Genomic DNA, 13,116 nt, shown 5'->3' with positions numbered 1-13,116 from the left:
AGGGAACAATCTTGCAAGGTAGGGAACAAGGGTATCTCGATATAGAGTGTAGTATTCCTGGGGGAGGCCGTCCGGGCCCGGCGTCATGCCGGAGGAGGTAAAGGTGATCACCTCCCCAATTTCTTCTTGGGTAATAGGGTGGTCCAGGTCCTCCCGAACAATGGAGTCCAGGCAAGGTAGGCAGTCGTTCCCAATCCCCAGCAAACCCGAGAGAGAGGGACGGAGTTTTGGCAGCATATAGCTGGTGATAGTATAAGGCGAAGGAGCGAGCCATCTCTGCTGGGGAGCGGCACACTGAACTCTCTTGAGTTATGATTTCAGGGATTATGCGGTTTGCTCCAGGGTAGGTGGCTAGCCTGTGGAGAAGTGTGCCGTTTTTGTCCACCCAACCATATACCCTGGCAACGGATGAGCACCAGAGGAGCTTGGCCGGGTCCAATGAGAGCTGTCGAAGCTCCGCGCAAATATAAGCGAGGAGCCTCATTTCGGGGGCGTCTGAATTCTGATCGGAGGATTGTTCAAGGCATAGGGCCTGTGCCTCTCGCGAGGTAATTTGCTCCAACTGGGCTTGCCTCTGGAGCTTGAGCTGGCCCTTGGCGACTTCCCTAATCGTGGCCTTGCTAGCCTCCCACAGGGTGCCCAGTGAGGATACAGACCCCTCATTGGTCTGAAAATAATGTTTGAGTTCCTGTCCCACCACCCTCCGGAAGTCCCGGTCCTGAAGGAACCAAGCGTTTAGCCTCCATATCTGACGCATTGAGGCAGGAGGGGAGCCCGTAATAAGCATCACCGAGGAGTGGTCAGATATACCTCGAGGGAGGATGGACACACCTTGGATCATGAGACAGTCGGTCAAGGGAACAAAGATCGTGTCGATACACGCCTGCGTGTGGTGAGCTGCTGAAGTATGTGTGAATTGCTTGGAGCGTAGATGCCAGGTGCGCCACGCGTCGCATAAACCCAGTTATTCAGACCTATTCGTCAACTGTCTCACCTGCACAAGCCTATTGTGGGAAGGGGGGCCTGTTGTGTCCACGTCAGGGGAGGAGACCGCATTGATCGCCCCCGAGGAAAGTAGAGCCCAATGGCAAAGAAGCCAGGAGGGTTGCGGAGTTAGCTAGGGTCATTGTCAGCATCGATGGGGGAGAGTAGAGGGATACCAAATTAAGGGGATCACCATTCAAGGTGCCAGACAGGGCCACAAAGGAGCCCTGGACGTCGTGGATGACACGTGCTGCCACGAAAGGAAGGGAACATTTCACCAAGATCGCCACCTCACAAGAAACCCGAGTGCCATACCCATAGCGCGCTAAAAAGGGGCAGTGATTACCCATCAAGTGTGTTTCCTGTAACAGTAGGACCTCTACCCCAAAGCGTTGCGCGTATCACAGTACAGCCATGCGCTTGAAGCGATCCAGGAGGCCATTGACATTCCAGGACATAACGCAAAGGGAAGCGTTTAGGAGCGGTGTGTCAGGCATAGTGGGAGACGGTCTCAGTGGCTGGGTAAGGTCCCATATGGAAGCTCAGTCAGAAACTGGGTCACCAGGAGGCAAGGCAGGGTGTCCAGAGAAGAATCATTGTGTAACACAGCGACATGTGCAGGGCGTCATGTGAGTGCTGGTGCGACAAAACAAAGAAACAGCAAATAACAAAGAAATGGAACTCGGGACAACAGTCTCCCCGTCCTAACCCGCCCCCTACACTTCAGGAACAGAAGCATCTGTCGCCCTAACAGGAAAGAACTATCAAAAGACCAAACTAGAACGCTTGGGAATGGGGAAGTGTGGAGGACCCCTCCTCGTTGCCGGATGTACTTAATCAAGTCTGTTGGGAATGAAAACAGTGATGAGCCGGTACGCCGCCTCCTGCTGAGGAGCCAGGCCTGGCAAGCAGAGACGAATTCAAGCTGGGTCCCTAAGAAGCGTCGGGCTACGTGAAAGGTCTGTGTCCGGGAGGTACAGCAGTGAAGGGTGAGGCATCCCCTGAGTTCAGATGGCCGGAGGTGCCAGAGCGCCTTACAGGCAAAGGTTCGCCAGGGGGACGCATAGGCTGCAGAGAGGGGCCCAACAGGGAGTCTAAGTGGGCTCGCCACTGGCCACAGCGCCTACGAGAGCTGTTGCGCTGGGGCCGGGGTGCAGGAGTCTCTGGGTGGGCGGATCCACCATCCGTGCCACCCGGCGATGGGTTCCGGCTGTTGGCCCAAAGGGGACGCTCCTCCGTAGCACAAGTCCAAGCCTGCTCAGGAGAGTCAAAGAATAGGGTCTTGTTGGAGAACACCACTCGTAGGCATGCCGGGAAGAGGAGTCTATATTGTATGTTAAGGGCACGCAGCTTTTGCTTGAATTCGCCAAATGAGCGGTGCTGACCCTGGACCTCAGGAGTGTAATCTGGAAAAATCATGATCGTGTGATTGTCATATCTAAGATTCTGTCGTCTGCGGGCCTCAGCCAGAACAGAATAACTGTCCTTGAAGTTGAGAATCCGCATTATGATCGGTCTGGGTGTTAGTGGTTTTGGCGCAAGGGAACGGAGGGCCCGCTCGATCATGAACCATGGGGAGAGTGAGCCGTCAGGGATCCAGGATCTCAACCACTTCTCCACAAAGTCCACGGTAGGGCCCTGCTCTGCCCCCTCCGGAAAGCCCACTAAGCGAAGGTTGTTGCGGCGAGATCTGTTTTCTGCGTCTTCGGCCCGCCGGTGCAGTTCCTGGGTGTGCGACTGGAGACGCGCGACTAGGTCTTTAAATTGCTGGACAGAGAGGGAGGGAGACAGGGAGGGAGGGATGGAGACAGGGAGGGAGGCAGACAGGGAGGGAGGCAGACAGGGAGGGAGGCAGACAGGGAGGGAGGCAGACAGGGAGGGAGGGAGACACAGTGAGTGAGACAGAGGGAGACAGAGGGAGGGAGAGGGAGGGAGGGAGACAGAGAGAGGGAGGGAGGGAGGGAGGGAGACAGAGAGAGGGAGCGAGACAGAGAGAGGGAGCGAGACAGAGAGAGAGAGGGAGACAGAGAGAGAGAGGGAGACAGAGTGAGTGAGACAGAGAGGGAGGGAGACAGAGAGGGAGGGAGACAGAGAGGGAGGGAGACAGAGAGGGAGGGAGACAGAGAGGGAGGGAGACAGAGAGGGAGGGAGACAGAGAGGGAGGGAGACAGAGGGAGACAGAGAGGGAGTGAGGGAGACGGAGAGAGAGAGATAGAGAGAGGGAGGGAGACAGAGGGAGAGATAGATAGATAGATAGATAGATAGATAGATAGATAGATAGATAGATAGATAGATAGTGGACAAAGGCGTCCGCTGCAGGGGCCTGTGTTCAACCTCATGGTCATAGTTTTTTTTTGCTCTAGCCCCGCCCCCTCCCCCACTGCCCACGCCCCCACCGGTGCGGCCCTCAGCCACAAACCACACTGTCAATTTGCCCCCGAGAGAAAGTTTGTGAGTACCCATGGTCTGGGGTAACAAAATGGCAGCAGGCGTGTTTGAGTTTACAATGACATTGATAAAGGCTTCAGCCGTCTTGGATGGAGTACCACGACCTTCTATAAGCACTCTGGAAAAGTAGTCAGCAGAGTTGTGATCCTTCCCTGGACGATGCAAAATGTTAGAATTGTACTCTTGTAGTCCCCATTGTTCAATGTGAGGAGGCGTCTTGTCCTTTGGATTGCCAAATATGGTTAGTAAAGCTGGATGATCAGTCACCAGCTTAAAAGGCTTTCCGTAAAGGAATACATGGAAATGTTCACAAGCCCATACCACTGGTAAACTTTCTTTTTTAGGCTGTGAATAAGTTTGTTCTGTTTGGAACAAACTCCTACTTGCATATGCCACAATATGCCTTTGAGCATTCGGGTGTCCTCTATGCTGTGGGGACGGCAACTAACCCCACTGGGCTGGCGTCAACAACACCTTCTGCATGAAGGCTCAGATTGAAATATGCCATGTCAGTAGTGTTCTCAATGGCTTGTTTGATTTTCTTAAAACTTATCTCACATTCGTGTGACCAATTAAATGAAACATTCTTTTTAATCAACTCTCTTACAGTGGCAAAGTCTTGTATATATCTAGAACAGTAGCTGGCCATGCCAAGAAACAAACGCACCATAAAAACATCTAGTGTGTGGGGATGGGGGACGCATTTGACAGCGCTTGTACTTAATTAAGCAGGATCGGGTGTCATACCCCCCGTCAGAAAAGATATGGCCAAATAATTTTAACTTTGTCTTGTGGAACTCACATTTATCTGAATTCAAAGTCAAACCTGCATCCGCAAGTAAACAACATACTTGTGCGAGAGCTTTATCGGGCTCTTTTTGTGTAACTGAAAACTAATATGTCAACGCTATAATTAAACGCATTCATGATAGGCTGTATAATATGTCGAATGACGTCTTGAAAAAGTTCTACATCCAATGACACATCAACACATAGTCTTTTATATAGCGAAACAGACCAACATGTGTAGAAAAGGATGCAATGTACCTGCAATTTTCTTCAAGTTCCAACTGATGACCGCCTTTATTCAAATCAAGACAAGAGAAGACTTTTGCACCATTTAATTGAATTATCATGTCTGCAATGTTCTGGCCTGGATGTCGTTCTCATTCAATTGCCTTGTTTGTCTGGGGAATGTCAATGCATATGCGTACAGTTCCTTCATGGTCCTTTTTGGGCACTACCACTATGGGAGAAGCCCATGGTGTGGGACCAGTAGATCACTCAATAATATCATGCTTAAGTAATGATTCAAGTTCTTTTTGAACAGTGTCTTGTAAGTGAAAAGCAATTTGTCTAGGTCTTTGAGCAACAGGACGGATGTCCTCATTAATATGCAGCTTTACTTTCATAGTCTAAAGCTTTCCTAAACCATGAAATAATGAAGGGAATTGACGTTCTATTTCGTGGTGAGTATTCATGCTATAGTTCACGGAAATCAGTACCATATCAGCAGCTGTGCTAAAATTGAGTAGATAGGCACTTGATGTTGTACCTTGAAGCACATGGCTAGGTGCTTGCACTTTTGTTTTCTTGCGTTTCATTGTTGCTACAAATGAACCTTGACTTGACTTTTTAAGGGTGTTGATGCAGCCCATGTATGCACTTTGGTTTTCCATGGCGTCAGTCACGGTAATGGAGACAAGTGATTATATTTCTCCTCAGGCAGAATGTTTATTGAAGCACCACTATCGATAACGAAAGGTATCAAACAATCATTTGTTTTCAGTGTAATCTTTGGACAACGTTTGAATGACTTCGGTGCTTCAGCATGTCGACTTTTCCATGACTGACATTTTTCTTTACAGTCCAGTCCAACATGCGCACGCTTTTCTGAGGTAAACATCGACATGGCACAACCATCTTTTTCACTTTCCCTTGCTACTGATCTAGAAGACCGTTTGACGATGATCGGTCAGTGTCGATTTGTCTTAACTGATGTTGCCGCTTGGCCTAGTGGGTGCGCATCAAATGTTGCTTCTGGAACATTTCGGTGGCCATTTTGTCACACCTTGACGCACTGGCTTTTTCCTTTGCTTTGCAAATGATCACAAAATGGTTCTCCTTCCCACAGCCTTTACATATCTGTCCAACGGCAGGACATTAACACTCGCTCCAAACTAAGCGTTTCTCTCAGCATTCGTCGTCAATATTAATCTTTCAAGCATCCATCAAGAAGATGTATAGCTTCTTCGTCATTAAATTCATTGAACTTACAGTGTTTGATGAGTGTGTCAAGTCTCTCCACAATTTCATCAATGGTTTCACTACCTTTCTGACATTCTTGATTGAAAATGTATCTTGTTTAATCTACATTTGGATAAATTAAAGTTGAGATTCAAAGTTTCTTTAATCTGACAACATGTGATTTTTTCGTCAGTTTGAGGCATCTTCCTTATGACTTGTTTTACACCAGCCAGATTTTTGAGGAATTTTCATAATCTTTTTGTTATCAGTCTCTTCAAGTGCATCAATGAAATCATCAAATGTCTCTCTCCACGTAAACCATCTATCGCCAACATTTTGATTTTTTGAGGTATCAAAGGGTGGTGGAGGTTTCAGGAATGCAGAAGCGTTGTAGACCAGTGTAGAACTTAATGACAACCACTAGTGGATCACTGTGACTTGGTTTAGGCGACTATTCTGTGAGACCTTGCGACGTACTGGCATCTGGATAATCTTTAGTGATAGCTGGAAACTTGATATCAGAAAAATGTCACTATTCTGAGAGTCATTCTCGGTTCTTTATTCTTTGAAGATCTGTGAAGTTGTTCTGAGCCCCACGCCTCAGTTTTGGTAGCTGGTCATTTTGAATATGGACGGCTCGATAAGCACAACCATGGGCCTGTCTCCTTGAGCCACTTCAAAGCAGTCCGATGACTCTTGTTAATGGTTTAGATAAGTTAATTAGGTCACCTTTTCTAAATGTGAAGTTGTACTTTCTGACACCTGGTTTATCTTCCGCTGGCAACGCTTCAGTTCACAGCATTATTTTGTAATTGTAAATATCAATGTCTGCTCTTTGAAAACCTGGTTGCATTTGCCTTCAGCGTGAACACTCTGTATAACATATACCTTTATTTGGCATGGCAGCGCAGTATCGTTATGTATAGCCTAACCAGCAGGGTCTCGGACAACGATGTGTTGATTCTGCAATGCTTTTATTGTCAACTGCTTCACAGCGGCTGGAGCTACACTACACATATGCATCAAGTGTTGATTATGCAGTCAGCATTGTCCGAGGTGTCATCTGCTGGCGTATAGTGCGGCGGGTGGAGCTGCTGATCCGGAGAGGGGAGGCTCGGGTTTCAAATGTACTTCTGATATGCATTGCAGCATCCGAAAATAATATATTAGGAGGCACCTGTGCCACATCGCGTCCCTCTCCACTAAAGGGGCAGCTCTTCTCCAGTTTCTCCGGGCTCAGGGTGCCCAGGCCTTCTCCTCTTCCTGGTACCGGAAGCGAGCCTGGCATGCGCAAGAAGACGGATCGCCTTACCTGGACTAGGACAACAGGCGGGGAGCCTGGCAGGACAGCCGCAAGTAGAGATTGAGACAGCAGACTGCCCTTATGCTCAAACTGTGTGTTACAGAAGACACCAAACCACCTCCCTGCGCACCTGTAAACCTTGTAGGAGACACCAAACCACCGCCGTGCACCTGCACACCTTGCAGCCTTGTGGTAGCAGACACCAAACCACCGCCCTGCGCACCTGCAAACCTTGCAGCCTAGTGGTAGCAGACACCGAACTACCGCCCTGCGCACCTGCAAACCTTGCAGCCTTGTGGTAGCAGACACCAAACCACCGCCCTGCGCACCTGCAAACCTTGCCGCCTTGCGGTAGCAGACACAAAGCCACCGCACTGCGCACCTGCAAACCTTGCCACTTTGTGGTAGCAGACACCAAACTACCGCCCTGCGCACCTGCAAACCTTGCAACCTTGTGGCAGTAGACACCAAACCACCGCCCTGCGCACCTGCAAACCTTGCCACCTACACAACTGACTGCGAGATCCAGAAGGGGATTTTAAGCCCCAGAAAGCTTTGCCCTTCGTGCCTGGAGGCACCGACGCCGTTGCTGAGCGCCCAGGGGGCGTACTTAATGACTCACGGCACCCGCATCACGGGAGCCACTTCGCCACCTACACAACTGACTGTGGGATCCTGGAGGGGACTCTAAGCCCCAGAAAGGTTTGCCCTTCGCGCCTGGAGGCGCTGACGCCGTTGCCGAGCGCCCAGGGGGCGTACTTAACGACTCGTGGCACCCGCTTTGCGGGACGCACGTGCCGGGCGAAGCCCGGGCCAAGGGCGGGCCCGTCTGAGCCCGTCAGAGTTCGAAGGGGACTGGGCTGGGCCCCCGCTCTGTCCTTCAGCAAACCCTGAGGTTAGTCCCGCTCACTTATATATTTATAAATCAAATTACACAAGTGTTCCCGGCATCCCTATTTTGTTATTAAATTCCAGCACCAAGATGAATAAGCGAGAGGGAAAGGGTAAGAGTGTGCATCCTGGTGGAAGTATTGTGGGGACATTAGACCAATTTTTAACTAAAGCAAAATCTGTCCTTGAACAGGAGATCGAAATAACGGAGCGTCGCCTATCACAAGAACCCCTACGGCATAAAAGATCTTCTCTAGGTGGTATGGCACCTAACATAATCCCTGACCACCGATTAAGTACAGATAAGATGATCGAACTTACACCGGAAACATCAACTAGACAACCATCTGGCGAGACAGAGCCCGAGTCTGTCGCAACTTGCACCACACACCGAACTTCCACTAGGGCTATGGGTCTGACAAAACCCTCTGGATTAGGATCGACTCCAGACCCCGCAGTGAAGAGAAAGAGGGGAGGGGGCCCGCAGAGACTGAAAACTGCAAGATTAGCCAGGACGAACAAAAGTGGAGGGAGGGGCATAACAGACACAACCAATACAGATGAAAGAGCTTCACTCAATGTCGGAACGCCGAACCCCGACCCAATATGCATCCCGTGCCCTGCTACAAATGAGGCCATGTGGATGAGACTGGAAAACTTAGTCCTCACATCTCTAAACCCTATTATACAAAAACGGAGTCAGATCAAAGAAAGATTAAACAGCTCCAAATCCCTGGCCGGTCAAGTCTAATATTCGTGTATTTGAGGGTCTTCTAGTTAAAACCAAGACGACGCTAATGCCACTACCCAACGGGAAACCCCAGCCCATGCATGCGATAAGCAAACCTGTTCCTGCTGTCCAACTTAGCAAACTACCTGCAAAGAAACCTTTACCTTTAAGGAAGACTTCTTCTATAGTTACTAACTCATCCGCCATTATGGCTGAGGACAACCTCGAGACAGCCAATACATCAAGCGAATTCGCCCAAACAAATGAGTCATTTGGGCGACAGAGCTCCCAACTCAGTGACAGACGTAAATAACACACTAAAGGTCAACTCTAATACTAACTGTGCAACAGCAGGGCAGGATAGTATTCCACCAGCGAAGAGCGGCCCAGGAGTTAGCAGGAAGTACAGAAGATCGGAGTATGGTACTTCTACAGCGGGATCACAGACTTTACACCTGCCCCCTGCTGCTGCTCCCCTGGTGGTGGTCCTGGGGAACGTGCCATTATTGCGGGAGGGACAGGTTGAATCTACAGTCCAATTATTGTTTAAAGTTATGCATTGGCTGGATCAACGATTGAAGGGTGTAGGGATTCTGGACGGGGGCATACAAAACCAAGTAATTATGGCCACTTTCAGCTGGGGGGGACGCGTGTTAGACCTGTCAGCCCTTTGGGTGGTCCCTCCTCATCATTATTTATTTTGTCCCACTTTTGCCTCAAACCCTGTTAGTATTTTTTCCTTTTTGGGAACCACCAGACTTTTTAGTATTGATGCAGATTCAGGGAGCCATTTTATCTACCCCTGGAACTTCTGTCTGAGGGCCTGAAACACAAAATGGTGGCCACCCATTGTCACCTGTGACATCACTGGAACCTACCAGCACCTTCCAGAACATTCCAGAACCCTGTGACAGTGTGAGGCAGGTTTAGAATGTTGGGAAGGCATCTCCAGGTTGGCAGTTGGAGTTGGCAGTTGGCACCTGACTGGTGAAGAGAGAGCAGCAGAAACCTGAAGGAGGAAGGAGTGAGGCAGCAGGGGTGGAAACTTGTGCCTGGAGTGGGGTCCATAAACCCACCCTTGATACTAGTCCCTACTGACTGAGCCCAGCCTGGAGCCCTGTGTGGGAGAAAGCAAGAGAAACCATCTTAAGGACCTGGACAGCAGGAACAGGCCTTAAAAGTAAAGAACAGCAAGTTCCTGACCTGGTTACTGGTAACTTCTTGAAGTCCGACGTCGAGAAGCCTGGAGACCTGGAGCCCGAGGTGGAGAAGCGGCGCTGACTGGAAAGCAGACGTCGTACCCGGAGCCGCCAGAGGTCGAGAGAGGGCGTCGACGGAGGTCGTGGAGAGTACCAGAGGTCGAGGAGGAAGTCACCCGAGGTCGAGTGTGCGGCGTCGACGGGGGAGTGAAGTTCGCCCTCCGGAGTCGCCGGAGACTGAGGTGAAGCGTGCCGGAGGTCGGGAGTGGAGGTCGCACTCCGGAGTCGCCGGAACCCGAGGAAAGGAGCACCGGAGGTCGGGAGTGGAGATCGCACTCCGGAGCCGCCCGAAGTCGACATCGAGCCAAGATTGCCCGACGTCATCGAACCGGAGGTCGACATCGAGCCGAGGCCGCCGACATCGAACCGGAGCCGCCCGAAGTCGACATCGAGCCAAGACGGCCCGACGTCATCGAACCGGAGGTCGACATCGAGCCGAGGCCGCCGACATCGAACCGGAACCGCCTACCGGCGTCGTCAAGAACTGTCATTGCGCCGAGGCCGCCGACATCGAACCGGAGCCGCCTCACGGCGTCGACACGACTCCAGCGGCATCGGAGCTTCATAAAAAGGGCAGTAAGTGGAATAGAGGGCGCCTAAGGCCCTGTGGAGCCCTAAGAGACCATCCTAGGGGCTAGAGAGGTGCTGGAACCAGCTTGATTGTGCCAGGGGTGAGCTGAGACTAATACAGAGGGGTTGTGTAGTGTGGGAGAGCCAGATCTCTAGATTCCCCCTTGATCTACCTCAGTTTAGGCCTCAGCCTTGTCCAAGCCAGGGAGTATACCCCTCAGGCCATCCAAATCTCTACAAGCTGGGATTGGGTCAAATCATCCCACAGTACCTCAGGAATGTGAACTGATTTTCAAGTGTCACTGTTGGCTTTTATTATTTATTGAGAGCACTGTATTTATTGTATTCATCCTATTTATTGCCTCACAGTATTTATTGTTTCACAGTATTTATTGTCGCACAATATTTGTTGTCTCGCAGTATTTATTGCCTCATAATATTTAATTGCCTGTTATGTAATGCACTTATATTTATGCCTTGATTATTTATGATCTACCTTATTTATTGAATCGTTGAAGTAATATTTATTTGACTTACCCTTCCACAGGAAAAGCCTTGTGTACTGTGATTGTATTATTATTTATTGAATCAGCAACTAAGAGAAAAGAAGATAAAGAGATATATTTTCAGTATAATTTTTAAGGTGTAGTGTCGTTTTTGGAACGGATGAACGCATGGTTATTGTGTGGGTATGACGTATGCTTAGCACGGTGCCTGATCCCTGACCACTCGAGCCAAGCTACCACAGTGTATGTCTGGGAGAACACCACCACCCTTCCGGTGTGGGAGTGTTTTTCTAACATAATTGGTGTTCAGTGGTGGGATAGAGCTGTGCCTACGTATACTCGACAATAACTGTGGGTAGTCCATAGGCCTACACCGGGAGTTTTCTCAAAGCGGCCTTCCTAATTGTGAGTTTTTGTTTTTTCCAAATTTACTCTGGTGGTGGGAGGAGGTATTATAAAAGGTACCCCGCTGCATAGCTTCTGCAAATAACTGTCCTCTGACCTGAGTGGGCAAGATGGAGTTTGTACTGGAGAATTTAGAAACGTACACTGTGGCCCAACTCAGGGAGTTTTGTCAGCGGGAGGGGGTGTATTGTCCCCCAGGAGCAAAGAAGGGTGCACTCCAAACCAGCTTAAGGGCTTAGGGGGAGGCACGACGAGAAAGCAAGGCTGAGGAGGAGGACAGGGATAGAGAGCCCGACTGTGAGGGAGCTGGTTTGTACCAACCTGAGGTGGGGAACCTGTTAGCGGGGCCCAAGACACTTTCTAGGAAGGGCAGCAGTGCCTCTAGCGGTGGCTTGTCTGAAGTGGAGTTAACAGACCGGAGGGAGAAAAGACAGCTCACATGGGACTTAGCAAGGCTGGAGAAAGAGAAGGAGGAACAGAGGATGGCTCATGAGCTGAGGTTAAGGGAGATAGATCTCCAGATCCTACGAGCCGGGGCACACCCTATTCCTAATGGTGGCAGCGAAGAAAGAGAGTTCACCAGGGAACCCAAACCCTATTTGCCGAAAGACATAGTGGCTAGCTATGGTGTGGGCGACGATATTGCCAAGTGGCTAGCGGCCTATGAGGTCTCATTAAGGGCCCATGGGGTTCCAGAGAAGTACTGGGGAGGGGGATTGTACAGGTACATGCCTCCAGCTGGTAGGGATGCATTATTGGCCCTAGAGCAGGATGAGCAGACCCACTACCCCACCATGAAAGTGGCGCTCATACGAAAGTTTGGACTAACACCCGAGAAATACAGACAGAAGTTCCGGGGTAGCCACAAACTGGGCACACAGAATTGGGTGGACTTCCTGGATTATGCAAAGAAGGCATTAGAGGGTTGGATTCAGGGCAGTGAAGTGAGGAACTACGAGGGGTTGTTTGATTTAGTATTGAAGGAACACCTGCTCGAAAAATGTTTCCCTGAACTGCGTCAGCACCTGGTGGATAGCAAGCTGACCAATCCCCGGAAGCTTGCTGAGGAGGCGGACATTTGGGCTAGTACCCGGGTGTCCACAAGGGGGACTGGAGGGGATACTCAAAAGGCCGGACAGGGCGCCCCCCAGAAGAAAGAGGGAGGGGAAAAGAAAAAGGAGTTCTCCAAAGGCCCCCAAAATCATTTCCAAGGTAAGGGAACAGGATTCACCCCTAGGGCTAACCCACCCAGAAACCCTAATCCTGGCCAGAGTCAGCAGCCAAGGGTTGTCCATTGCTTCGAGTGCGGTGGTGTTGGACACTATAAGGGAGATGCGAAGTGCCCAAAACGACCACCCCCTCCCATTGGAGGAAAGGCCCCCGGAGTAGCTAGTGTAGTGCTCGGGGAGGAGATGCCTTTAATTAAGGGAAGGGAGTGGGCGGGTGTCACTTTAGTGTCCCTGGGAGAACGGGAGATGGTTCCTAAGATCCAGGTGCCCGCAAATACCGTAAAGTATGGGCAGTGGGTCACCATCAACGGCCAAAGGGGGGAGGCTCTGAGAGACACAGGAGCCAGTATGACTATGGTACGTAGCCAACTGGTGTCTCCAGAGCAGGTAATTCCCGATGTACTCCACCCAGCCGCGATGGCTGACGGCAGAACAGGCCACTATCCAGTGGCCGAGGTTCCCTTTGAATGGGAGGGGGTTGCAGGTTCACTTCGAGTTGCCGTAAGCCCTGCCGTGCCAGTCGATTGTCTACTGGCGAATGACA

At 50.5% G+C, this 13,116-nt stretch overlaps 1 protein-coding gene across 2 annotated transcripts in view; it reads right to left on the bottom strand.

Moving 5' to 3' along the window:
- The window catches only part of DAP3 (death associated protein 3), a 93,365-nt gene that overhangs the window by 60,855 nt on the left and 19,394 nt on the right, over positions 1–13,116 (bottom strand). Inside the window, exon 1 of one of the 2 annotated variants that reach the window (XM_085637969.1) lies at positions 10,970–11,028. The exons of the other annotated variant lie outside the window; for it this stretch is intronic. The gene's annotated coding sequence lies outside the window, so the exon portion shown is untranslated. Of the gene's footprint in view, positions 1–10,969; positions 11,029–13,116 lie in introns of those variants that run through there. 2 annotated transcript variants of the gene reach the window in all.

This window comes from Triturus cristatus, chromosome 12 (genome assembly GCF_964204655.1).
Source record: "Triturus cristatus chromosome 12, aTriCri1.1, whole genome shotgun sequence".
In the NCBI taxonomy this organism is placed as follows: Eukaryota; Metazoa; Chordata; class Amphibia; order Caudata; family Salamandridae; genus Triturus; species Triturus cristatus.
This window is presented reverse-complemented; position numbering and strand designations above follow the sequence as displayed.